Source organism: Antechinus flavipes, chromosome 1 (assembly GCF_016432865.1).
Source record: "Antechinus flavipes isolate AdamAnt ecotype Samford, QLD, Australia chromosome 1, AdamAnt_v2, whole genome shotgun sequence".
In the NCBI taxonomy this organism is placed as follows: Eukaryota; Metazoa; Chordata; class Mammalia; order Dasyuromorphia; family Dasyuridae; genus Antechinus; species Antechinus flavipes.
Window position 1 is genome coordinate 384,074,880 of NC_067398.1, and position 25,976 is coordinate 384,100,855.

Genomic DNA, 25,976 nt, shown 5'->3' on the forward strand with positions numbered 1-25,976 from the left:
TTGGAACAAAATAAAAATGCAATGTAGCTAATGCTAACTTGTGCTTTTCAAGTCAAAATGTGACCAGCATGGATCTATTTCTATTTTAGTGTGACATCACAGGTATATATTAAATCCAGATGTCAAAGACTTGGCTCTGAAGTCTCCTTTATGGCACTACTCCTTGAAGGATCAGATTCTTTATTGCTTGTGAGATAATCATTCCTCAAAAGAGAGACATAATCTTACAGGAAGAACACAAGGGAGCAGAATAAGTATTTATATGGCATAAAACGTTATGCTGAATGATTTTTAGAAATATTATCTCAATTGAGCCTCACAAGCACCATGTGAGGTAAGCACTATTATCACCAATGTACAGTTGAAGAAACTGAGGCAGAGGGTAAGTGACTATAATGTAAAGTTGTTTCCTTTAACCTTTGGGGGAGGGGCTTGAAACTGTGTCCCCTTTAATCTGTAGGGAAAGAGTGATTCAGGGTCTCAACTTTCCCTTGGAAAAAGCACAACTTTCTTAGACAATACCTTTTTTAAGTTAAGTGGTCTCATTCAATTGGAGATCTTGACCAGGGGCATAATCATCACTCTCTATTGAATTGGAGATTAGTCCCTTGAACTGCTCTCAGCTCATGGGTCTGGGAACCTACTCCACCCAAAAAGCCTCAAAAAGCTAAATAAAAGGTGCCTCTGAACCCTGAATCTTTGCAGAAGTCCTAACAGGATCTTGCCCACTGCTGAAGATATTTTCTTCTCAGTGTTATATTCCTAACAGGACCTTGCTCACCAAAAAGGTTGTCTTCCTAGCAAGCTGTCTTCTTGGTGCAAATAAATCCAATTTTTGCCACAAACCTCATGCCTGTATTCATTGGGTACGCAAATTATTTCACAAAGCCTGATACCGGCCAAGGGGATCCCCTTGCTATTAGGGGATCTCTTACCCTCAATTTTCAAATCTCATTAGCTTGTACACATTCATTCAGCTACTAAGTGTCTGTGGCTGAATCTGAATTGAAGATTACCTTATTCCAGGCTCAGCACTCCATGTGCTATCCCATCAGCTGCCCAAGACTCCAGGACTATCAACAGTAAATCCCCTAGCTTTTCTATACTTCTTTATTCGCTACAACAGATGTTGTAAATAAACTGCAATTGATTTGATGGTATTCTTTTAGCAAATATTTATCACAATCACTCTACCACAAGATGACCATATGTTTCCTGAAATGATATTTTTTATTGTATTGGGATGCATAATAAAAATAGCTCTACTAACAGATTTATTTGATTCTAAAAGTAAAAGTTATGAACCATCTTTCCATTCAATTGCAACTTCCTTCTGTCTTTTGGGTTTCACTTATCAAGTGAATGTCAAAACTATTATCCTATTTCTTTAATAATATATCTAATCTTAAGGCATAGAAGGATCTCAAAAGTTAAGTTAATGTTAACAAAGAGGTTACATCGTGTAATTCTTTTCACCTTTTAACTCCCTTTTCTATCACAATATGCCACTCTCACTACAATAGAAGGAACCATACAAAGCCATGGCCCATTTTGTATTTTTCTGTTTAATGGGTTGCCATGGCTAAAGAATTGATCATAAGCTGTCTAGCCTCCTTATGCTTATCTAGGTTTCATTTAAATCCCTTTACAACCTGGCCAGAACCTATTTTGTGACCTTTTTAACATTACTAATGTATTTGCACTATGTGATTTATTCAAAGTTGTGTGCTTACTACTACCCTTATGTTGTAATTCTCATTTTCAGGCTTTTTATATTTCCTGTCTTTCTTTCTACAAAGCACTTCTTCCTGCCTCAACCTCTTTGAATCCATTCTTTTTTTCATAAAGTCTTTCCTGATTCCCCTTGTTTTTAGAGTCCTTCTTACTAAAGTTATCTGGTATTTATTTTATACATATTCCATGCACATTAATTTACACACATAATTTCTCGCCCATAAAATGCAAGCACTTAGTATGCAGCTTTTTCTGTGTCACTATTGTCATATGTGAACCTGCTACATAGTATGCATTTGATAAACGTTCATTGATTCTTGCTGGAACCATATTGAACACAGTAAGGATTTTTGTTGAATTTTAGAATTGAATGACTTGACTCAAAGACAAAAGGATAAGGACATTTACTTCAAACATTATTCTAAATTTTAATGCAACAAATTAAGAAATTATGGATATTCTTACCCATACATTAGATTTAAATGGGGAAATGAATTTGAACTTTATTGTTTACAACATATGTGATTCTGGGCAAAATATTTTCTCTTTCTGGTCTTAAGTTCCCTCATCAATCAAATCGATGCATCATTAATGATTTTTCTGACTTTGCATCTTGGGACACTGTGATTTCATGACTTTCAATCTGAGAAAGATTTAAATGATGGTTCTAATTGAATTTGATGATGGTGATATAATAGGACTCTGTGTCCCCCTGATCTCTGAGGGTTGACCTGGATTAGGAAAAAACTGAATCTCAATCCCTCCTGGGTCTGGGATAACTACCTGGTTCCTAAGGGAAACTTCTATCTCCAAATGATCTGGGAATCACTTTGGCCTAGGAAACAATCACTACCCTTATTGATTTGAAAATTAGCCCCTCAATGTCTTCCTAACCCCAAGCCATAGAAGGCTAAATAAAATCAAGACTCTGTGTCCCAATCTTTGCTATCTTCCTAATTAGGAAGCAGTGCACTGAGAATGCTGCTCAGTGAAAATAAATCTATTTTTTGCCAAATCTCCCTTGAAGACTGGGACTGTGAATTCTTTCACAAAATCTGACACTGGACTGGGGACCCCTATGCTGTTAGGGTATCTCATCCCTCAACAATGGAACAGGTATAAAGTTATTTGATAAGATAATGAGATGAAAGGAGAAATTAGTGAATTGATTACAATGGAGGAAGTGGTTGAATCTTGATCTTTTTAATGGCTAGTGGCCTGAATTAACAGTAGAGAGGGAAGGCCAGTGGTTTAGCTTCCCTAGTACAATAAGTAACCTTTCAGGATGCAATCTGAAACATTTCCATACTCAGGAAGAAGGAACTTTCAGAGGACCTAAGAATAGAATAGTAAGCATTCTCCCTTTCTCCCTTTTACACACAATTGGCTCTGGAATGTAAGTCTTTGTGTAAGGATTTGGGCAAGTTAGAAAATGGAGAAAATACTACAGTATAAACTTCCTGGAGGATACATACATAATTGCCTATATTGAAGTTTTGTAAAGACTTCAGTTGTGCTATAGTACCAAAAATAAACAAACAAAAACATCAGAATCACGAAAGAAGTTGTATCACTTTGCATTGCTTCTCATTACAACTGCTTTCTCAATTCACATGGGGATAAAGAATTTTAGGTATATCATTTAATAGCTCATCTTTCTAGAGTAATTTGGTTGCTAAGGCAATGTCAACAGGGAAGTACCATAGTACAAGAGAAAATGTACTTGGATTTGAGTCCTGGTTTTTTTGCTCATTGTTTGGCCTTGGGCAAGTCAATTTACTTTGCTGAGCCAGGGTTAGTAGTGGTGGTCATGGTGATGGTGGCTTAGGACTATGATAATTCTGCAGAGACTCAGAGGTCTTTTCCTTGATTAGTTGCTTATCATCAGTTATGAAATAAAAGGGACTACTTTGTTTTGTGAGACTTGGTGCTTTCATCCAACTTATAAGAAGTCATATTTCAATTATCTGGCTAAAAGAATAATGGACTGAGGATCAAAAGGACTGGGTTTTAGTCTCTGCTCTGACAATAACTCTGAGTCTCCTTTTCTCATTCTGTAAAATGAAGGACTTGGATAAGCCTATTAGCTCTGACAGATTGGGAGTCTATGAGCTTTGGGCTTTACTTGATTCTGTCTCTCCTCAGAGTCATGTTTATTATAAACTGAATGAACTTGAAGCAGGTTGTGGTCCCTTTAAGAAATTGATTTGTGATCCTTTCAGATTGATTTGTGATTTAGATTACTCCCAGCCCCTTCTAGCTGATGCATTATCAATCCAGGAAGCCTGCACCTTTGATTCACAAATCCTGGTCAAAAGCACCCCTTTGAATTCCAATAGGGGGACCGGTTAAGATGGCGGAGAGGAGGCTCACAGTTGCATAAGCTCCGCGCTTTCTCTCACTATCCACTTCATTACAAGCCTCTGAATCAATGCTTGACTGAAAAAACCCCACAAATAGTTACCAAGAGAAGCCATCCTTGAGATCCGCCAAGAAAGGTCTGTCTTTACTGGAGGGCTGGGGCGGTTTTAGATCGGGCGCAGGCGGCAGGCAGCGGCAGTGAGAGCACGGGAGCAGACTGGAGAGGGGGTGGGGAGTGATCGCAGCTGTCTCTGCGGGGAGAGCTTCGCTACAGGTTTGGAACCTGCAGCAAGTCAACAGCCCAGCAGAGAAGCTAAAAACACCGGGGCTGAAGAACACAACCGCAAACAGCTGGAGTCTCTCAGGACCTGGCCGCCCCCCCCTTCCCCCCCCTCAGTGACTCAGCACGCTTTGGGATCTTAGAGCGCAGGCGCAGCACAGTCCTGCTAGTGCCTCACTGCTGCCCCCTGCAGTCTGTAGAGGAAGCTCGATAACACACCCAGCCCCCCCCCCCCCCAAAGAAAGACTCCAGTTTTTTCTGTTTTTCTTTGGTAGTTTGTCTCTGATTAATAGACAGAATGAGCAAGAAGCTGAAGAGGACTTTAACCCTAGACAGCTTCTACACAGATAGAGAGCAGACTCTAAATCCTGAGGAGACTAAAAACAGGCAGTCCCCAGGTGATTCCCCAAAGGAGGAGATCGTCTGTTCCTCAGCACAGATGAACCTCATAGAAGTGATTAAAAAGGCTCTCACAAGGGAGCTAGAAGAAAAATGGGGAAAGCAGAGTGAGGCTTGGCAAAAGGAGAAGGAAGCTTGGGAAAAGGAGAGGGAGGCTTGGCAAAAGAGCCTGGAGAAGTCAGTTAAAGAGAGAGTGGATAAAGAAGTAAAATCCTTGAAAAATAGGATTAGTGAACTGGAAAACAAAATTGGCGAAATGGAAAAAAATTCCACAGAACAAAAGAACTCAATTGGACAATTAGAGAAAGATTTTAAAAAAGTGAGTGAAGAGAATACTTCACTGAAAATCAGAATTGAACAAGTGGAATTGAATGACTCGAGGAGACAAGAAGAATCAGTCAAGCAAATCCAAAAAAATCAAACAATGGAGAAAAATGTGAAATACCTTCTGGGAAAGACAACAGACCTGGAAAACAGATCCAGGAGAGACAATCTGAGAATCATTGGACTCCCAGAAAAACATGATGAAAAAAAGAGCCTGGACACTGTCTTCCAGGAAATTATCAAAGAGAACTGCCCAGAAGTCATAGGAACAGAGGAAAAAATAAACATTGAAAGGATTCATCGATCACCCACTGAAAGGGATCCTAAAATCAAAACACCAAGGAATATAGTGGCCAAATGCCAGAACCCTCAGATGAAAGAAAAAATATTGCAAGCGGCTAGAAAAACCCAATTCAAGTATCAAGGAGCCACAATAAGGATCACCCAGGATCTGGCAGCATCCACATTAAAAGATCGAAGGGCCTGGAATATGATATTCCGAAAGGCTAAGGAACTTGGTATGCAACCAAAAATAACTTACCCAGCGAGAATGAGCATCTTTTTCCAGGGAAGAAGATGGACATTCAACGAAGTAAGCGAATTTCATCTATTTCTGATGAAAAAACCAGAACTTAACAAAAAGTTTGATCTACAAATATAGAACTCAAGAGAAATCTAAAAAGGTAAAGATTAATCTTGGGAACTATATTTTGACTATATAGATGCATAAAGAATACATGTATACCTTGTTCTAGAAATTGATGTGGAAAGGACATTGTACCAGAAAAAGGGTAAAGTGGGGGTAGTACATCTCATGAAGAGGCATAGGAAACCTATTATATCTGAGAGAAAGAATGGAGGGGGATGAATATAGTGGGTATCTTACTGCCTTCAGAATTGGCTTTAAGTGAAAAATCTTAAGACATATTCAATCTATGGTGAAACTTCTCCCATCTCATTGAAAAGTGAGAAGGGAAAAGTGGAAAGGGAAGGAATAAGCTAAGCGGAAGGGAATACGGGAACTGGGAGGGAAAGGGGTAAGATAGGGGGAGGAACTCTAAGGCGGGGGGGGGACACTAAAAAGGGAGGGCTGTGAGAAACAGGGGTGCTCACAAGCTTAATACTTGGAAGGGGGGGAAAGGGGAAAGAAGGGAGGAAAGCATAAACCGGGGTTAACAAGATGGCAAGTAATACAGAATTGGTCATTCTAACCATAAATGTGAACGGGGTAAACTCCCCCATAAAGAGGAAACGGTTAGCAGAATGGATTAAAAGCCAGAATCCTACAATATGTTGTTTACAGGAAACACACCTGAAGCGGGGAGATACATGCAGGTTAAAGGTAAAAGGTTGGAGCAAAATCTACTATGCTTCAGGTGAAGTCAAAAAAGCAGGGGTAGCCATCCTGATCTCAGATCAAGCTAAAGCAAAAATTGACCTAATTAAAAGAGATAAGGAAGGGCACTATATCTTGCTAAAGGGTAGCATGGATAATGAAGCACTATCTATATTAAACATATATGCACCAAGTGGGGTAGCATCTAAATTCTTAAAAGAGAAACTAAGAGAGCTGCAAGAAGAAATAGACAGTAAAACTATAATAGTGGGAGATCTTAACCTTGCACTCTCAGAATTAGATAAATCAAACCAGAAAATAAATAAGAAAGAAGTCAAAGAGGTAAACAGAATACTAGAAAAGCTAGATATGATAGATCTCTGGAGAAAATGTAATGGAGACAGAAAGGAATACACTTTCTTTTCAGCAGTTCATGGAACCTATACAAAAATTGACCATATATTAGGACATAAAAACCTCAAACTCAAATGTAGTAAGGCAGAAATAGTAAATGCATCCTTTCAGACCACGATGCAATGAAAATTACATTCAACAAAAAAGCAGGGGGAAGTAGACCAAAAAATAATTGGAAACTAATAATCTCATACTAAAGAATGATTGGGTAAAACAGCAAATCATAGACATAATTAATAACTTCACCCAAGAAAACGATAATAATGAGACATCATACCAAAATGTATGGGATGCAGCCAAAGCGGTAATAAGGGGAAATTTCATATCTCTAGAGGCCTATTTGTATAAAATAGAGAAAGAGAAGGTCAATGAATTGGGTTTGCAATTAAAAATGCTAGAAAAGGAACAAATTAAAAACCCCCAGTCAAACACTAAACTTGAAATTCTAAAAGTAAAAGGTGAGATCAATAAAATTGAAAGTAAAAAAAACTATTGAATTGATTAATAAAACTAAGAGTTGGTTCTATGAAAAAACCAACAAAATAGACAAACCCTTAGTAAATCTGATTAAAAAAAGGAAAGAGGAAAATCAAATTGTTAGTCTTAAAAATGAAAAGGGAGAACTCACCACTAACGAAGAGGAAATTAGAGCAATAATTAGGAGTTACTTTGCCCAACTTTATGCCAATAAATTCAACAACTTAAATGAAATAGAAAAATACCTCCAAAAATACAGCTTGCCCAAACTAACAGAGGAAGAAGTAAATATCCTAAACAGTCCCATCTCAGAAAAAGAAATAGAACAAACTATCAATCAACTCCCTAAGAAAAAATCCCCAGGACCAAATGGATTTACATGTGAATTCTACCAAACATTTAAAGAACAATTAACTCCAATGTTATATAAACTATTTGAAAAAATAGGGATTGAAGGAGTCCTACCAAACTCCTTTTATGACACAGATATGGTACTGATACCTAAACCAGGTAGGCTGAAAACAGAGAAAGAAAATTATAGACCAATCTCCCTAATGAATATTGATGCTAAAATCTTAAATAAAATATTAGCAAAAAGATTACAGAAAATTGTCACCAGGATAATACACTATGACCAAGTAGGATTTATACCAGGAATGCAGGGCTGGTTCAATATTAGGAAAACTATTAGCATAATTGACTATATCAATAACCAAACAAACAAAAACCACATGATCATCTCAATAGATGCAGAAAAAGCATTTGATAAAATCCAACATCCATTCCTAATAAAAACACTTGAGAGCATAGGAATAAATGGACTTTTCCTTAAAATAGTCAGGAGCATATATTTAAAACCATCAGTAAGCATCATATGCAATGGGGAAAAACTGGAACCCTTTCCAGTAAGATCTGGAGTGAAGCAAGGTTGCCCACTATCACCATTATTATTTAATATCGTATTAGAAACACTAGCCTCGGCAATAAGAGTCGAGAAAGATATAAAAGGAATTAGAGTAGGCAATGAGGAAACCAAACTATCACTCTTTGCAGATGATATGATGGTATACCTAGAGAACCCCAGAGATTCTACCAAAAAGCTATTGGAAATAATTCATAATTTTAGCAAAGTAGCTGGCTACAAAATAAATCCCCATAAATCCTCAGCATTTTTATACATCACCAACAAAACCCAACAGCAAGAGATACAAAGAGAAATTCCATTCAGAATAACTGTTGATACCATAAAATATTTGGGAATCTATCTACCAAAGGAAAGTCAGGAATTATATGAGCAAAATTATAAAAAAGTCTCCACACAAATAAAGTCAGACTTAAATAATTGGAAAAATATTAAGTGCTCTTGGATTGGCCGAGCGAACATAATAAAGATGACAATACTCCCTAAACTAATCTATTTATTTAGTGCTATACCAATCAGACTTCCAAGAAAATATTTTATTGATCTAGAAAAAATAACAACAAAATTCATATGGAACAATAAAAAGTCGAGAATCTCAGGGAACTAATGAAAAAAAAATCAAATGAAGGTGGCCTAGCTGTACCTGATCTAAAATTATATTATAAAGCAGCAGTCACCAAAACCATTTGGTATTGGCTAAGAAATAGATTAGTGGATCAGTGGAAAAGGCTAGGCTCACAAGACAGAATAGTCAATTATAGCAATCTAGTGTTTGACAAACCCAAAGCCCCTAACTTCTGGGAAAAGAATTCAATATTTGATAAAAACTGCTGGGATAATTGGAAATTAGTATGGCAGAAATTAGGCATGGACCCACACTTAACACCATATACCAAGATAAGATCAAAATGGGTCTATGACCTAGGCATAAAGAACGAGACTATAAATAAATTAGAGGAACATAGAATAGTTTATCTCTCAGACTTGTGGAGGAGAAAGAAATTTGTGACCAAAGATGAACTAGAGACCATTACTGATCACAGAATAGAAAATTTCGATTACATCAAATTAAAAAGCCTTTGTACAAATAAAACTAATGCAAACAAGATTAGAAGGGAAGCAACAAACTGGGAAAACATTTTCACAGTTAAAGGTTCTGATAAAGGCCTCATTTCCAAAATATATAGAGAACTGACTCAAATTTATAAGAAATCAAGCCATTCTCCAATTGATAAATGGTCAAAGGATATGAACAGACAATTTTCAGAGGATGAGATTGAAACTATTACCACTCATATGAAAGAGTGTTCCAAATCATTATTGATCAGAGAAATGCAAATTAAGACAACTCTGAGATACCACTACACACCTGTCAGATTGGCTAAGATGACAGGAAAAAATAATGATGAATGTTGGAGGGGATGCGGGAAAACTGGGACACTAATGCATTGTTGGTGGAGTTGTGAACGAATCCAACCATTCTGGAGAGCAATCTGGAATTATGCCCAAAAAATTATCAAAATGTGCATATCCTTTGATCCAGCAGTGTTTCTATTGGGCTTATATCCCAAAGAAATACTAAAGAAGGGAAAGGGACCTGTATGTGCCAAAATGTTTGTAGCAGCCCTGTTTGTAGTGGCTAGAAACTGGAAAATGAATGGATGCCCATCAATTGGAGAATGGCTGGGTAAATTGTGGTATATGAATGTTATGGAATATTATTGTTCTGTAAGAAATGACCAGCAGGATGAATACAGAGAGGCTTGGAGAGACCTTCATGAACTGATGCTAAGTGAAATGAGCAGAACCAGGAGATCATTATACACTTCGACAACGATATTGTATGAGGATGTATTCTGATGGAAGTGGATTTCTTTGACAAAGAGACCTGAGTTTCAATTGATAAATGACGGACAAAAGCAGCTACACCCAAAGAAAGAACACTGGGAAACGAATGTGAACTATCTGCATTTTTGTTTTTCTTCCCGGATTATTTATACCTTCTGAATCCAATTCTCCCTACGCAACAAGAGAACTGTTCGGTTCTGCAAACATATATTGTATCTAGGATATACTGCAACATATCCAACATATAAAGGACTGCTTGCCATCTAGGGGAGGGGGTGGAGGGAGGGAGGGGAAAAAAATCGGAACAGAAATGAGTGTCAATATAATGTAATTATTAAATAAAAAATTTAAAAAAAAAAAAAAAAGAATTCCAATAGGGGATCCGGGCTTGTCCCAGCCCCCATCAGATCTTATCCACCTTGGATTCCATCCATGGCCCCCTTAACTAAATCTCTCATAAAAAGAGGCAAACTAAAATCCTCTCTTTGCAGAGGTTCCAAACACGCCAGCCCTATGCTTGGCACACCAAGGGTCTTTGCCCACTGAAATACTGTTTCCAGTGTCTTCTTCTCTTTACCTTATTTATTTCCTTAACCAGACTTTAAACTTACTTCCAATACCCATAATAAACCTCTTTTATCAATCTAGGTTTTTGGTCTGTAAATTCCTTTACAGGGGACTTCTTGCGCTGCTAAAAGGGAGTTCCCCAAAACTTCCTACCCTTGCACTGAATCCACAGGGATTGCAGGGAACTTCACTTGACTCCCTGAACCCCAAACCTGCCACTAGATTTCATTTAATTCCCTGACCACCAGAAACCCTAATTTCATTTGGCTTCCCTATGTCTGAACCTCATCAAACTCATTAAACTTAGGCAAATTGTTTCTCATCTGTGAAGTCAAATAGATGGTCTAGGTGGTTTTTTTAGTTCCCTTGCACTCAGTACAAATGTAATGCTGGAGAAACTGAGGCAAAATAGAGATTAGAAAGTATTTAATAATTTATTTAAAAGGGAACGATTTGCTGGGACCAAATGGATCCATGGGTTGTTCCCAGAGCCGAATGAGACTATCATCTCCAAGGATCCAGCAAACAATGTGAGTTCTCAATGACATATATACAGGTGGCTCAGACTTAGGGGGTAGACTGAGGCAGGGGTGGAGTCAGGGTGCTTAAAGTGGAAACACAGGACTAACAATCCATTTCTGATGATTGAGGAGAGGCATAGGGGATATCTGATAATTGGGATTATAGAATAGGGAGAGGTACCCAACATTCTGATGATGCCTAAGGTAGGTTTTCTCCTTATCTGGATCATCATGATTAAGAGAGAGGAATGGTTGAGGAGAAAGAACAATTATAAACTGAGGCAGAACAATTCAGGATAATCGAGGCTGGACAATTTAGGGAAACTGAGTCAGGACAGTAAAAGAGAACTATGGTACAACACTATGTGCCTGGCAGATAAGTGCTTAATAAATGCTTGTTAATTGATTAACTATTCAGAATGGTGTCCAGATGGTACATCAGCTACATAAAAGGCTTCTCAGCTTTTACCTTTTATACAGGAAAAAAAATCCCATCTCTCATAAATATGAAGATTTACTTTTGCCCTCTTTTTAGAGGTCCTTAAATTGTAATTGTAGGAGAAAAAGGTGTTATCTACCCTTTCTTAGGATGTTGAAGGGGAAGAAAATAAGTGATTGGAATGTTTCTTAATCTACTTGAGATAGGATAACAATGTGTATGTACTATGAAGGAGCCATTTGGCTTAAATAGAAAGTTTCATTCATTCATTCAAATTTTATTAAGCACCTACCAGCAAAGTGCTAAGCACTGAGAACACTAAAAAAGACAAAACAATCTCTTCACTCAAGAAATTTACAACCTATTTGGGAAGCTGGCAAATACATACAAAGCAAGCTAGTAGACTGACTCAGATTGAATGTAAATAGAAGTCATTTTGGCTTTGGCCAGAAACCCTGAGGGTATTCCCCTCCCAGATTCATTCATTCATTTAGATTTTTAGGGCACTAGGGGAAAAAGGAGATTCTTTGCCTCCTTGCTTGTCTTAATCACTCAAGTGAGGCTTCTGTTAAACTGAGACCTGTTGAAAATATTAGTTTAAAAAGGCCAAGGTCTCCTATTTTATCCAGGGCCATCTCTAGTCCTCTTGATCTATATATTGCTACTAGACCACATGGCTCTAGAGGGGAAAGTGAAGCAGGTAACCCTGTACAGACCTCCCTCACTCAATCTAATTCATTTGCATGTCATGGCATCACCTCCCTGAAGTCATGGTTCTCTTCAAGAACTAAGGATGATAATAACAACAAATATAAGATAAATATTAGTCATTTGTTGTTCAGGTCTAGCTCTTTGTGACCCTTTTGGGGATTTTCTTTGCAAAAATATTGAAATGGTTGGTTATTTCTTTCTCCAGTTCATTTTACAGATGCTGAAACGAAGCCAACAGGGTCAAGGGATTTGCCCAGGATCATATACTTAGGACATGTTTGAGGCCAGATTTGAATTCTGGAAAATTAATTTTCCTGACTCCAGACCCTTTACTCTGTCCACTCCCATGGACAACTAGATTTCACAGGATAAATAGAAATAATTAAAAGAAGGAAAACATGGAATTTAGAGGGGCTAGGAGCTGTTTCCTATACAAGTTACCACTGGGTGGATTAGGGGAAGATGAGGGTGATGGGGGTGAAGGGTAAACTCTGAAACTCTCCTCAGACAGAGACCTACCCTTTAGGGTAGTTAAGTGGTTTCTGTTGGAAATCTTTGTAGGGACTAGCTGCATCCTCTATTGAGTGGGGGCATCCTCTATTGAGGTGAAAATTAATCCAGGACTATTCCTAGTAGCTCAAACTTAAGTGGTCTCATTCAGTTGGAAATCTGGGCCAGATATTCCTATTGAGTGTCTTGAAACTCCTAAATAAGTACTCCCTTTTCAAATGGAAATCTAGGCCTAGGGGCATTGACAACATTGAAGGATTCTCATTCAATTTTTAATGGAAGTTCTAGCCTCAGTCTGCCATAAAGGACAATTCTGAACTCCAAATCTCTGCAGAAGTCTGAAGGAGGATTATGCTTTGACAAGGAACCTCTCTTCTTGACACAGCTGTCTGCCAGGACTCCTGTCTGCTGTGAAGATATTCTCTTCTCAGTGTTAACCTTTATTTCCGGACTTCCGGTTAAGATGGCGGAGAGGAGGCTCACAGTTGCATAAGCTCCGCGCTTTCTCTCACTATCCACTTCATTACAAGCCTCTGAATCAATGCTTGACTGAAAAAAACCCACAAATAGTTACCAAGAGAAGCCATCCTTGAGATCCGCCAAGAAAGGTCTGTCTTTACTGGAGGGCTGGGGCGGTTTTAGATCGGGCGCAGGCTGAGGGCAGCGGCAGGGAGAGCACAGGAGCAGAGCTGAGAGGGGGTGGGGAGTGATCGCAGCTGTCTCTGCGGGGAGAGCTTCGCTACAGGTTTGAAACCTGCAGCAAGTCAACAGCCCAGCAGAGAAGCTAAAAACACCGGGGCTGAAGAACACAACCCCAAACAGCTGGAGTCTCTCAGGACCTGGCCGCCCCCCCCTTCCCCCCCCCTCAGTGACTCAGCACGCTTTGGGATCTCAGAGCGCAGGCGCAGCACAGTCCTGCTAGTGCCTCACTGCTGCCACCTGCAGTCTGTAGAGGAAGCTCGATAACACACCCAGCCCCCCCAAAGAAAGACTCCAGTTTTTTCTGTTTTTCTTTGGTAGTTTGTCTCTGATTAATAGACAGAATGAGCAAGAAGCTGAAGAGGACTTTACCCTTGACAGCTTCTACACAGATAGAGAGCAGACTCTAAATCCTGAGGAGACTAAAAACAGGCAGTCCCCAGGTGATTCCCCAAAGGAGGAGGTCGTCTGTTCCTCAGCACAGATGAACCTCATAGAAGTGATTAAAAAGGCTCTCACAAGGGAGCTAGAAGAAAAATGGAAAAGAGTCTGGAGAAAGTTAAAGAGAGAGTGGATAAAGAAGTAAAATCCTTGAAAAATAGGATTAGTGAACTGGAAACAGAAAACAGCTCTCTAAAAAACAAAATTGGCGAAATGGAAAAAAATTCCACAGAACAAAAGAACTCAATTGGACAATTAGAGAAAGATTTTAAAAAAGTGAGTGAAGAGAATACTTCACTGAAAATCAGAATTGAACAAGTGGAATTGAATGACTCGAGGAGACAAGAAGAATCAGTCAAGCAAATCCAAAAAAATCAAACAATGGAGAAAAATGTGAAATACCTTCTGGGGAAGACAACAGACCTGGAAAACAGATCCAGGAGAGACAATCTGAGAATCATTGGACTCCCAGAAAAACATGATGAAAAAAAGAGCCTGGACACTGTCTTCCAGGAAATTATCAAAGAGAACTGCCCAGAAGTCATAGGAACAGAGGAAAAAATAAACATTGAAAGGATTCATCGATCACCCACTGAAAGGGATCCTAAAATCAAAACACCAAGGAATATAGTGGCCAAATGCCAGAACCCTCAGATGAAAGAAAAAATATTGCAAGCGGCTAGAAAAACCCAATTCAAGTATCAAGGAGCCACAATAAGGATCACCCAGGATCTGGCAGCATCCACATTAAAAGATCGAAGGGCCTGGAATATGATATTCCGAAAGGCTAAGGAACTTGGTATGCAACCAAAAATAACTTACCCAGCGAGAATGAGCATCTTTTTCCAGGGAAGAAGATGGACATTCAACGAAGTAAGCGAATTTCATCTATTTCTGATGAAAAAAACCAGAACTTAACAAAAAGTTTGATCTACAAATATAGAACTCAAGAGAAATCTAAAAAGGTAAAGATTAATCTTGGGAACTATAATTTGACTATATAGATGTATAAAGAATACATGTATACCTTGTTCTAGAAATTGATGTGGAAAGGACATTGTACCAGAAAAAGGGTAAAGTGGGGGTAGTACATCTCATGAAGAGGCATAGGAAACCTATTATATCTGAGAGAAAGAATGGAGGGGGATGAATATAGTGGGTATCTTACTGCCTTCAGAATTGGCTTTAAGTGAAAATTCTTAAGACATATTCAATCTATGGTGAAACTTCTCCCATCTCATTGAAAAGTGAGAAGGGAAAAGTGGAAAGGGAAGAAATAAGCTAAGCGGAAGGGAATACGGGAACTGGGAGGGAAAGGGGTAAGATAGGGGGAGGAACTCTAAGGCGGGGGGAGGACACTAAAAAGGGAGGGCTGTGAGAAGCAAGGGGTGCTCACAAGCTTAATACTTGGAAGGGGGGGAAAGGGGAAAGAAGGGAGGAAACCATAAACCGGGGTTAACAAGATGGCAAGTAATACAGAATTGGTCATTCTAACCATAAACGTGAACGGGGTAAACTCCCCATAAAGAGGAAGCGTTAGCAGAATGGATTAAAAGCCAGAATCCTACAATATGTTGTCTACAGGAAACACACCTGAAGCGGGGAGATACATGCAGGTTAAAGGTAAAAGGTTGGAGCAAAATCTACTATGCTTCAGGTGAAGTCAAAAAAGCAGGGGTAGCCATCCTGATCTCAGATCAAGCTAAAGCAAAATTGACCTAATTAAAAGAGATAAGGAAGGACACTATATCTTGCTAAAGGGTAGCATGGATAATGAAGCACTATCTATATTAAACATATATGCACCAAGTGGGGTAGCATCTAAATTCTTAAAAGAGAAACTAAGAGAGCTGCAAGAAGAAATAGACAGTAAAACTATAATAGTGGGAGATCTTAACCTTGCACTCTCAGAATTAGATAAATCAAACCAGAAAATAAATAAGAAAGAAGTCAAAGAGGTAAACAGAATACTAGAAAAGCTAGATATGATAGATCTCTGGAGAAAATGTAATGGAGACAGAAAGGAATACACTTTCTTTTCAGCAGTTCATGGAACCTATACAAAAATTGACCATATATTAGGACATAAAAACCTCAAACTCAAATGTAGTAAGGCAGAAATAGTAAATGCATCCTTTTCAGACCACGATGCAATGAAAATTACATTCAACAAAAAAGCAGGGGAAGTAGACCAAAAAATAATTGGAAACTAAATAATCTCATACTAAAGAATGATTGGGTAAAACAGCAAATCATAGACATAATTAATAACTTCACCCAAGAAAACGATAATAATGAGACATCATACCAAAATGTATGGGATGCAGCCAAAGCGGTAATAAGGGGAAATTTCATATCTCTAGAGGCCTATTTGTATAAAATAGAGAAAGAGAAGGTCAATGAATTGGGTTTGCAAATTAAAAATGCTAGAAAAGGAACAAATTAAAAACCCCAGTCAAACACTAAACTTGAAATTCTAAAAGTAAAAGGTGAGATCAATAAAATTGAAAGTAAAAAAACTATTGAATTGATTAATAAAACTAAGAGTTGGTTCTATGAAAAAACCAACAAAATAGACAAACCCTTAGTAAATCTGATTAAAAAAAGGAAAGAGGAAAATCAAATTGTTAGTCTTAAAAATGAAAAGGGAGAACTCACCACTAACAAAGAGGAAATTAGAGCAATAATTAGGAGTTACTTTGCCCAACTTTATGCCATAAATTCGACAACTTAAATGAAATAGAAAAATACCTCCAAAAATACAGCTTGCCCAAACTAACAGAGGAAGAAGTAAATATCTAAACAGTCCCATCTCAGAAAAAGAAATAGAACAAACTATCAATCAACTCCCTAAGAAAAAATCCCCAGGACCAGATGGATTTACATGTGAATTCTACCAAACATTTAAAGAACAACTAACTCCAATGTTATATAAACTATTTGAAAAAATAGGGATTGAAGGAGTCCTACCAAACTCCTTTTATGACACAGATATGGTACTGATACCTAAACCAGGTAGGCTGAAAACAGAGAAAGAAAAATTATAGACCAATCTCCCTAATGAATATTGATGCTAAAATCTTAAATAAAATATTAGCAAAAAGATTACAGAAAACTGTCACCAGGATAATACACTATGACCAAGTAGGATTTATACCAGGAATGCAGGGCTGGTTCAATATTAGGAAAACTATTAGCATAATTGACTATATCAATAACCAAACAAACAAAAACACATGATCATCTCAATAGATGCAGAAAAAGCATTTGATAAAATCCAACATCCATTCCTAATAAAAACACTTGAGAGCATAGGAATAAATGGACTTTTCCTTAAAATAGTCAGGAGCATATATTTAAAACCATCAGTAAGCATCATATGCAATGGGGAAAAACTGGAACCTTTCCCAGTAAGATCTGGAGTGAAGCAAGGTTGCCCACTATCACCATTATTATTTAATATCGTATTAGAAACACTAGCCTCGGCAATAAGAGTCGAGAAAGATATAAAAGGAATTAGAGTAGGCAATGAGGAAACCAAACTATCACTCTTTGCAGATGATATGATGGTATACCTAGAGAACCCCAGAGATTCTACCAAAAAGCTATTGGAAATAATTCATAATTTTAGCAAAGTAGCTGGCTACAAAATAAATCCCCATAAATCCTCAGCATTTTTATACATCACCAACAAAACCCAACAGCAAGAGATACAAAGAGAAATTCCATTCAGAATAACTGTTGATACCATAAATATTTGGGAATCTATCTACCAAAGGAAAGTCAGGAATTATATGAGCAAAAATTAAAAAAAGTCTCCACACAAATAAAGTCAGACTTAAATAATTGGAAAAATATTAAGTGCTCTTGGATTGGCCGAGCGAACATAATAAAGATGACAATACTCCCTAAACTAATCTATTTATTTAGTGCTATACCAATCAGACTTCAAGAAAATATTTTATTGATCTAGAAAAAATAACAACAAAATTCATATGGAACAATAAAAGTCGAGAATCTCAAGGGAACTAATGAAAAAAAAATCAAATGAAGGTGGCCTAGCTGTACCTGATCTAAAATTATATTATAAAGCAGCAGTCACCAAAACCATTTGGTATTGGCTAAGAAATAGATTAGTGGATCAGTGGAAAAGGCTAGGCTCACAAGACAGAATAGTCATTATAGCAATCTAGTGTTTGACAAACCCAAAGCCCCTAACTTCTGGGAAAAGAATTCAATATTTGATAAAAACTGCTGGGATAATTGGAAATTAGTATGGCAGAAATTAGGCATGGACCACACTTAACACCATATACCAAGATAAGATCAAAATGGGTCTATGACCTAGGCATAAAGAACGAGACTATAAATAAATTAGAGGAACATAGAATAGTTTATCTCTCAGACTTGTGGAGGAGAAAGAAATTTGTGACCAAAGATGAACTAGAGACCATTACTGATCACAGAATAGAAAATTTCGATTACATCAAATTAAAAAGCCTTTGTACAAATAAAACTAATGCAAACAAGATTAGAAGGGAAGCAACAAACTGGGAAAACATTTTTCACAGTTAAAGGTTCTGATAAAGGCCTCATTTCCAAAATATATAGAGAACTGACTCAAATTTATAAGAAATCAAGCCATTCTCCAATTGATAAATGGTCAAAGGATATGAACAGACAATTTTCAGAGGATGAGATTGAAACTATTACCACTCATATGAAAGAGTGTTCCAAATCATTATTGATCAGAGAAATGCAAATTAAGACAACTCTGAGATACCACTACACACCTGTCAGATTGGCTAAGATGACAGGAAAAAATAATGATGAATGTTGGAGGGGATGCGGGAAAACTGGGACACTAATGCATTGTTGGTGGAGTTGTGAACGAATCCAACCATTCTGGAGAGCAATCTGGAATTATGCCCAAAATTATCAAAATGTGCATATCCTTTGATCCAGCAGTGTTTCTATTGGGCTTATATCCCAAAGAAATACTAAAGAAGGGAAAGGGACCTGTATGTGCCAAAATGTTTGTAGCAGCCCTGTTTGTAGTGGCTAGAAACTGGAAAATGAATGGATGCCCATCAATTGGAGAATGGCTGGGTAAATTGTGGTATATGAATGTTATGGAATATTATTGTTCTGTAAGAAATGACCAGCAGGATGAATACAGAGAGGCTTGGAGAGACCTACATGAACTGATGCTAAGTGAAATGAGCAGAACCAGGAGATCATTATACACTTCGACAACGATATTGTATGAGGACATATTTTGATGGAAGTGGATTTCTTTGACAAAGAGACCTGAGTTTCAATTGATAAATGACGGACAAAAGCAGCTACACCCAAAGAAAGAACACTGGGAAACGAATGTGAACTATCTGCATTTTTGTTTTTCTTCCCGGATTATTTATACCTTCTGAATCCAATTCTCCCTACGCAACAAGAGAACTGTTCGGTTCTGCAAACATATATTGTATCTAGGATATACTGCAACATATCCAACATATAAAGGACTGCTTGCCATCTAGGGGAGGGGGTGGAGGGAGGGAGGGGAAAAAAAATCGGAACAGAAATGAGTGTCAATATAATGTAATTATTAAATAAAAAATTTAAAAAAAAAAAAAAAAAAAAAAAAAAAAAAAAAAACCTTTATTTCCCTATCAGGACCTCTTGCCACTAAGAAGTCTGTCTTCCTAGCAAAGCTATCTTCTCAATGCCAATAAAAATTCCTTTTACTATTCAGACTTTTTGGGTTCATAAATTCTTTCACGTCAGACCTATTGTAATGCCAAAGAAACTGAGCAAGACAGAAATTAGAGACCAGTTTAATAGTTTATTAAATGTAGAGATTTTCTGGAACAAATGGATCCATGGTTGGTCCCAGGGTTGAACGAGACTATCATCTCAAAGAATCCATCCCTGAGTATCAGGACAGCAAGATTTTTACAGGATAACAAGAACAATGACATAATAGGGGAGGTACCTGGATGGGGATAATCTAATGGGGGGAGGCACCTAGGATGACACAATGGAGGGAGGTACTGAAGAGGTTACTGATATTTTAATGATGTCTAAAATGGATAGACCTTTATTCTGTCAAACATTAAGAAGGAATGATTGTTGGAATCTTTACAAATTGCTAACTAATTAGAGTTGATCTGATCTTACAAGAAGAAGTTTTGGGCAGAACCTGAAACAAGGTACTAAGTAGAACTTATTAGTACAATGCTTGTGTTTACACCTTTACTCATCGGAGTTCACAAGTATGCCAGATTCACAAAGTAAACTTTGTAACTTTGTGAATTCACACCTCCCTTAAAGCTCTTAGGGCCAGAGAGCACTATGGGAGAAAACCCATAATCCCATTCTCTCAGAAGAGTCAGATACAAGGCCAGTAAAGAGAGATCTATTCGAGAATATATTTTCCATTTGGTGGCAGAAGAGAGTTCAGCTGGATTGGAGAAGAGCACTCTGGTGCAGACACAGAGCACTTTGGGAGATTTCAGCGGAATTACACCAGAAGCCCTCTCTCCGAGGCAAGAAGGAATATTTTCCATTTGGCTGGCTGGTGGCAGAAGAAGAGTTTTCAGAGGAAGAAGCTACCAGTCGAGAGTTCAATGGACAACCAGATTCATCTTCATCTCACACCACTGTGGTAGGTGGCTGGGCTCCTGCACCTCCCCCACTGAGACCAAGCTGGTCTGCAAGACTCACCAGAAAGGTAGCCGAACCCCAAGTGAAGGAGACAAGAGATTCATTCCATCTTTGTGCTGGCTGGAGGCAGAAGAAAGCAGAGGCAGAGGCTGAAGACAAAACCTTTGGATTTGGAGACATTTGGAGGGCTCTAAGCTAAACCGGCTGTGTTTTGAGAAGAATAAGAACTCCAACATTTGAACTCCAACAAATGATTATAGCTTAAAGATAGAAAACCTTTATCTCATCAAACATTAAGAGGAAAAGGTTATAACCTGAGGCAGAGTAACTAAATAGGACAATTGGAGAAACTGGGTCAGGACATTAAAAGAGAACTGTGGTACAACACTCTAGGCTGAGCAGAGGGGAATCTCACACATTAATTGTATAACACTAGAATAGCATCAAGACCACAGTAGATTTTAAGGGTCAATGTGAAAGCAAGCAAGATGTGATTAAAACTTTATAGGTAATGTAGGATAATCGTCATTAATACGATTGTGAATCTTTCCAGAGAGTTGTAGCTCAAAATTACTAGGTCAAGTGGATGGACCTTGGGTTGCTTTCTCAAATGATGATTGAAAGCTTTTTGAAGGAGATGCTTATAACTTTTTCCCTTGAATGTTGAAGAATAACTCAGGTTTTATAGAGAAGCAAGGAAAAAAAAATTCCAGCAGACAAACATCTTAATATAGGACCAGGGACTCAATTATGAGTATAACTATGTGTAAATGTGTATGTTTGCCATTTAGTAAATAAAAATAATTTATGTACATTTCCCTGAGGAAGCACGGCTTCTTAAATTACAAAATATTTAAGAAGCAAATGTAATGCCTCGGTTTCCCTGAATTGTAATACCTGTTTCTCTGCTTCAGTTTCCCTGAATTGTTCTGCCTCAGTTTCCCTGGTAGCCACTTCTTTCTTCCCTCCCTTTTCTTTCCCCTCCCCCAGGCCATTAGGACTGAGAGAATTAGGGCTTCTAAAGCTCTGGCCACTCTCACATTCCAAAGAGTCATAAAACTCCAGATGGCTTATCTCAAATACCCAGATGGCACCCTCTATCTTTCCTGGCCCAGATTTCCTGTCTCCTGCTCGACCACCTTTTTCACTCCCAACTTATCAGAATTTATAGTCCTACCTGAAATTATGACTTACTAAATGTTCCCCCCTCCCCTCCACACACCTTGCCTTTGTTTTCCTAATAGTTGGAACCCTATAAAAGTCTCTGAAATTACTTGCTGATTGCTGGATGCTTTGAGACAAGAATCCAATTCAGCTGGCTGGCTATGGCTATGGCTAGTATGGCTTTGCTAGTACAAATTCTCCACTATTTAAATATTAAAAACCCTAATCTCTGTCTTGCCTCAGTTTCTCCAGCATTACACAAATAGGGCAGCAAAGTGTTGCAGTGGATAGAGTGCTGGCCTGGAGTCAGGAAGACTTTTCAAATATGGCCTCAGACCCTTGCTAGCTGTGTGAATTTGGACAAGTCACTTAGCCCTATTTGCCTCAGTTCCTTCATATGTATATGTAAAATGAGATGGAGAAAGAAATGGAAAACCACTCTAGTATCTTGGAGTGGAAAATCTCAAATTCAGTCAGACATGACTGAAACAATTGTGCAACAGCAACAAAAGAAGCAAATGTTCTTATACACATCATAAGAAAGGTCAAAGAAACCATAATTCAAAATGTAAGACATGACATATACTTCCTTTATCCACTTCAGGAAGAAACCCTAGAATGGAAACTCTCCTAATCAAGTGGTCTTGGCCCCTGCTTTCTTATTCAGAAGAAAACAATTACATATCAATGGACTATTTAAATTTACCACCTTTGGTCAGTTCTGATGTGTAGAGCACCCCTCCCCTCAAAATCTGGCCTAGTTAGAGTTCTTTTCATTTCTTTGTTAATTCTGTAGTACATTAATAATAATAATTCTGAAGTTGAGATTTAGCTGGGAGATATGAAACTATGAAAAAAATAAATCATTGTTTTCAAAATGAAAATGTCTTTAACTTTAGTAAGTTTTAACTTTTCTTGCCTTCTATTTTTTTTTCTGTAATTTCATTTCACTCTGCATTTGGAATAATAGATAATCTTTTGACTTTGACCAAATTAAGTAATTGTTTCTGACAAATGATAAATTTTTCTTCTACTCAAAGTAGAAATGACTTTTTTAGAAATCAAATTTAGAAATTACATTCATACACACACACACACACACACACACACACACACACACACGTATATACCCTGTGATTTCATTAGCTTAGTGAAAACTCTCCCACCAATACAGAAAAATAAAGAATTAATGACTTGCCCAGGGTCACACAATTTGTATATGTTAGAAGCAGAATTTGAAATCTTCCTGTCTCTCAACTGGCACACTGCCCTCCTGATAACATTCTCACTTCAGATTACAACCTTATGTTTCCATTTCTCAGTTTGCAGTTAAGAATGATTGTTATCATCTTTCAATATTGTAAGAGACTTTAGTGTCCAAAATAATCATTCCATTTAATGCTTTAATGGATGCAAGATTCTTACACATAAATATTTCAGGTAAGAGGATTAAACAGTTATAAAAACTAGAAAATCCACATGGCATGAAATAATTTTTAAAGTGAAAATTAACCTGTGGGCCTGTGATTTTGTTTTATTTTTTTGGTTTGGAAACCCATAAAACTGGGTCAGAAAACCTTTCATCTTGACTGGTTAAAATTCCATGCCAAATAAAAATGCAACCTTTTAGGATCTTTTCTGTTCATATAAAGATAGCTTCATTTTGTGTTCTGGCCTTTTATTAGACTGTGTATCTCCTCTGTCTTTGGGGATAGAGTTTAAGAATATGATGTGACAGATGACCATGCTGAGTCCTTTAGTGAATTAGTAATAATAAATACTGTGTCAGAATGAATGTATTGTCATTAGTTTTTGATTAGTCTAGAATGAGAGCTGCAATTACCTCCTGTGTGCAATGGTGGCTTGTTGGAGAAGTCAATTTCTTGTTTCCTTTTTTTTTTTTTTTAACCCTATTTGGAACTGCAGCAAAATTAATCATTCTCTTGTTTATTCTCTTTGCTTCCTCAGCATTGTGTTCTATGGCAAGGATAGATCGTTCTTATTTTAGAAATAGAGTGTGATTTTAACAAGAGTCAGATATGATAGTAAAGTTTGCCATGATTAAGGCTAATTTCAATATGTAGTAATGCCTAGTTGATTTGCCTTGGCTTTCCAGATATTTGATCACTTATTCATAACAATACTGTTCTGGACATGAATTTTAAAATTTTAAAATGATAGCAGAGAAAGGAACAGAAATAATCTTAAAAGACAGAATTCCTTAATACAAGTCAGGAAAAGAGATGTGTGTGTGTGGCAATACTTAGGGTAATCTGAGAAGATGAAAGTTTCAATGGAAAATAACAGAAAGGGAACACAGCTGCTTAGAGAGATCATAAAAAAGCAGTCTTTCGAGTGAGAATGAGATGGAAACCTATCATAATTTATAAGCCAATTTGAAAAAAAAATACTTAGTCATATACATGTGAAGTTTGAAAGGCCCATGACATCATGTTTAGAGAGAGCTGGCTTTGTTTGGAATCTGTAACAGACTTGGGTACAAATCCTAACTTAAATGCTGACTATATGCCCCTAAGCAAATAATGTGTCTATTCTCTAAATTTCAGAGAAATTGCTAGAGGCCTCTTCCTTACTGATATTAACCTACATCACTGAAACCATAGGTCATCCCAAAATATTCACTTCCCAAATTTTCAATATAAGTTCCTGGGAAACTTGCCTTTTCTTCTTAGTAGCAGGTTATTAATAGAAAGTTTAAGAATTCATCATTACGCTTATAAACTAACTGCTTTTGTAAAATAAACAAGTAGCACCAAATGTACTTCTGGTGTTGAACAGCCTCATATTTTAACCAAACTTTTTCTTTTACTCTTTTAACCAATTATTCTTAGTAATGAAGTACTTAGATACCAAGCTTCATTATTGAATTGTTGCTGAAGGACTACAAATGGTATTAGCACCCACAAATTTTGGGTTTTCTGATCTAATTAAAATTCTGACACATATAGAAAAAATTCATGTTTAATTAAAATGAATGTTTCAAAATTATGACCAAGTGAGCTTGAGTTTAAAAAGACTTTGGGGAACCTGGAGACTTCTAAACATGAAATATCAAGTCAACAAACATTTATTAAAACACTATTGGGGCAGCTAGATGGAACAAGGGGCAGCTTGATAGTACAGTGGATAGAGCACTAGCCTTAAAGTCAGGAGGACCTGAGTTCAAATCCAGCCTCAGACACTTAATATGTCCTAGCTGTGTGACCCTGTGTAAGTCACTTAATCCCAATTGCCTCAGCAAAAAAAAAAAAAAAAAAAAAAAAAAGTCTATTATATACCTACTGGGGTATAGGATGTGTTCAGGGATAGTATCGCTGGTATGAAGGCTGCCAAACCTTTACAAGGTTGCTTTCCATCTATGGTGTCCACCTGACCCACCTAATTCTAACCTGTAGCTCCAAGAAACTCAAAAATGCACAGTGGAGACACCCCGGTAAATCATTTTAGCAGATGGGCTAAATTAAGTTGAGGTTAACCAAAGGGTCTCAAACCCTATGGTGAATTAGGGAGGTGTCTACTCCGGGCTTTTAAAAACTTCCCCCTGACGGAATGGGCAGATGAGTACAATTTATTCCAATGGCCATGAAGGGAGGTAGAGATAGTATTGTGGAATGCTTAGAATTTGGTAAGACATCAAAGACACCAAGGTCATCTACTGCATCTTGTTTAATCACCAATCATTTTGACATGGCCCATCATTAAACAATGGTGATTTTAAAAGAAAGTGAAGCTGACAACTTCTAGCAACTCTGACTCACTTAAATTTGATTGACAATGAATCAAAAGACATCACCATACCATTTTACCATTTCTATCTATTTCAAAGCCCTAGGGCAATAAACCAGTGGCAAAACAGCAGGTGTAGATACACTGGGAGCTGTAGTCAGAGGCAGCTCATGCAATAGGTGGTGTAGAGTGCTGGGCTAATCATAGACTTAGCCTCTCCAAGCTGAATATTTGTATTCAGCAGAAATGGCAGCTCCAAGGCAAAAAGATACTAGAAGAATTACTATCAACAGATTAGAGTGCTTCTCTGAAAGGGAGCAGTTTGTTGCCAACTTGGTGAGTAAGTTGAACCAACACATTGTTGGTAACAATGGAGCAGAAAAGGAGTAAGCAGCTTTCAGAGATTTGGTGTACAGCTG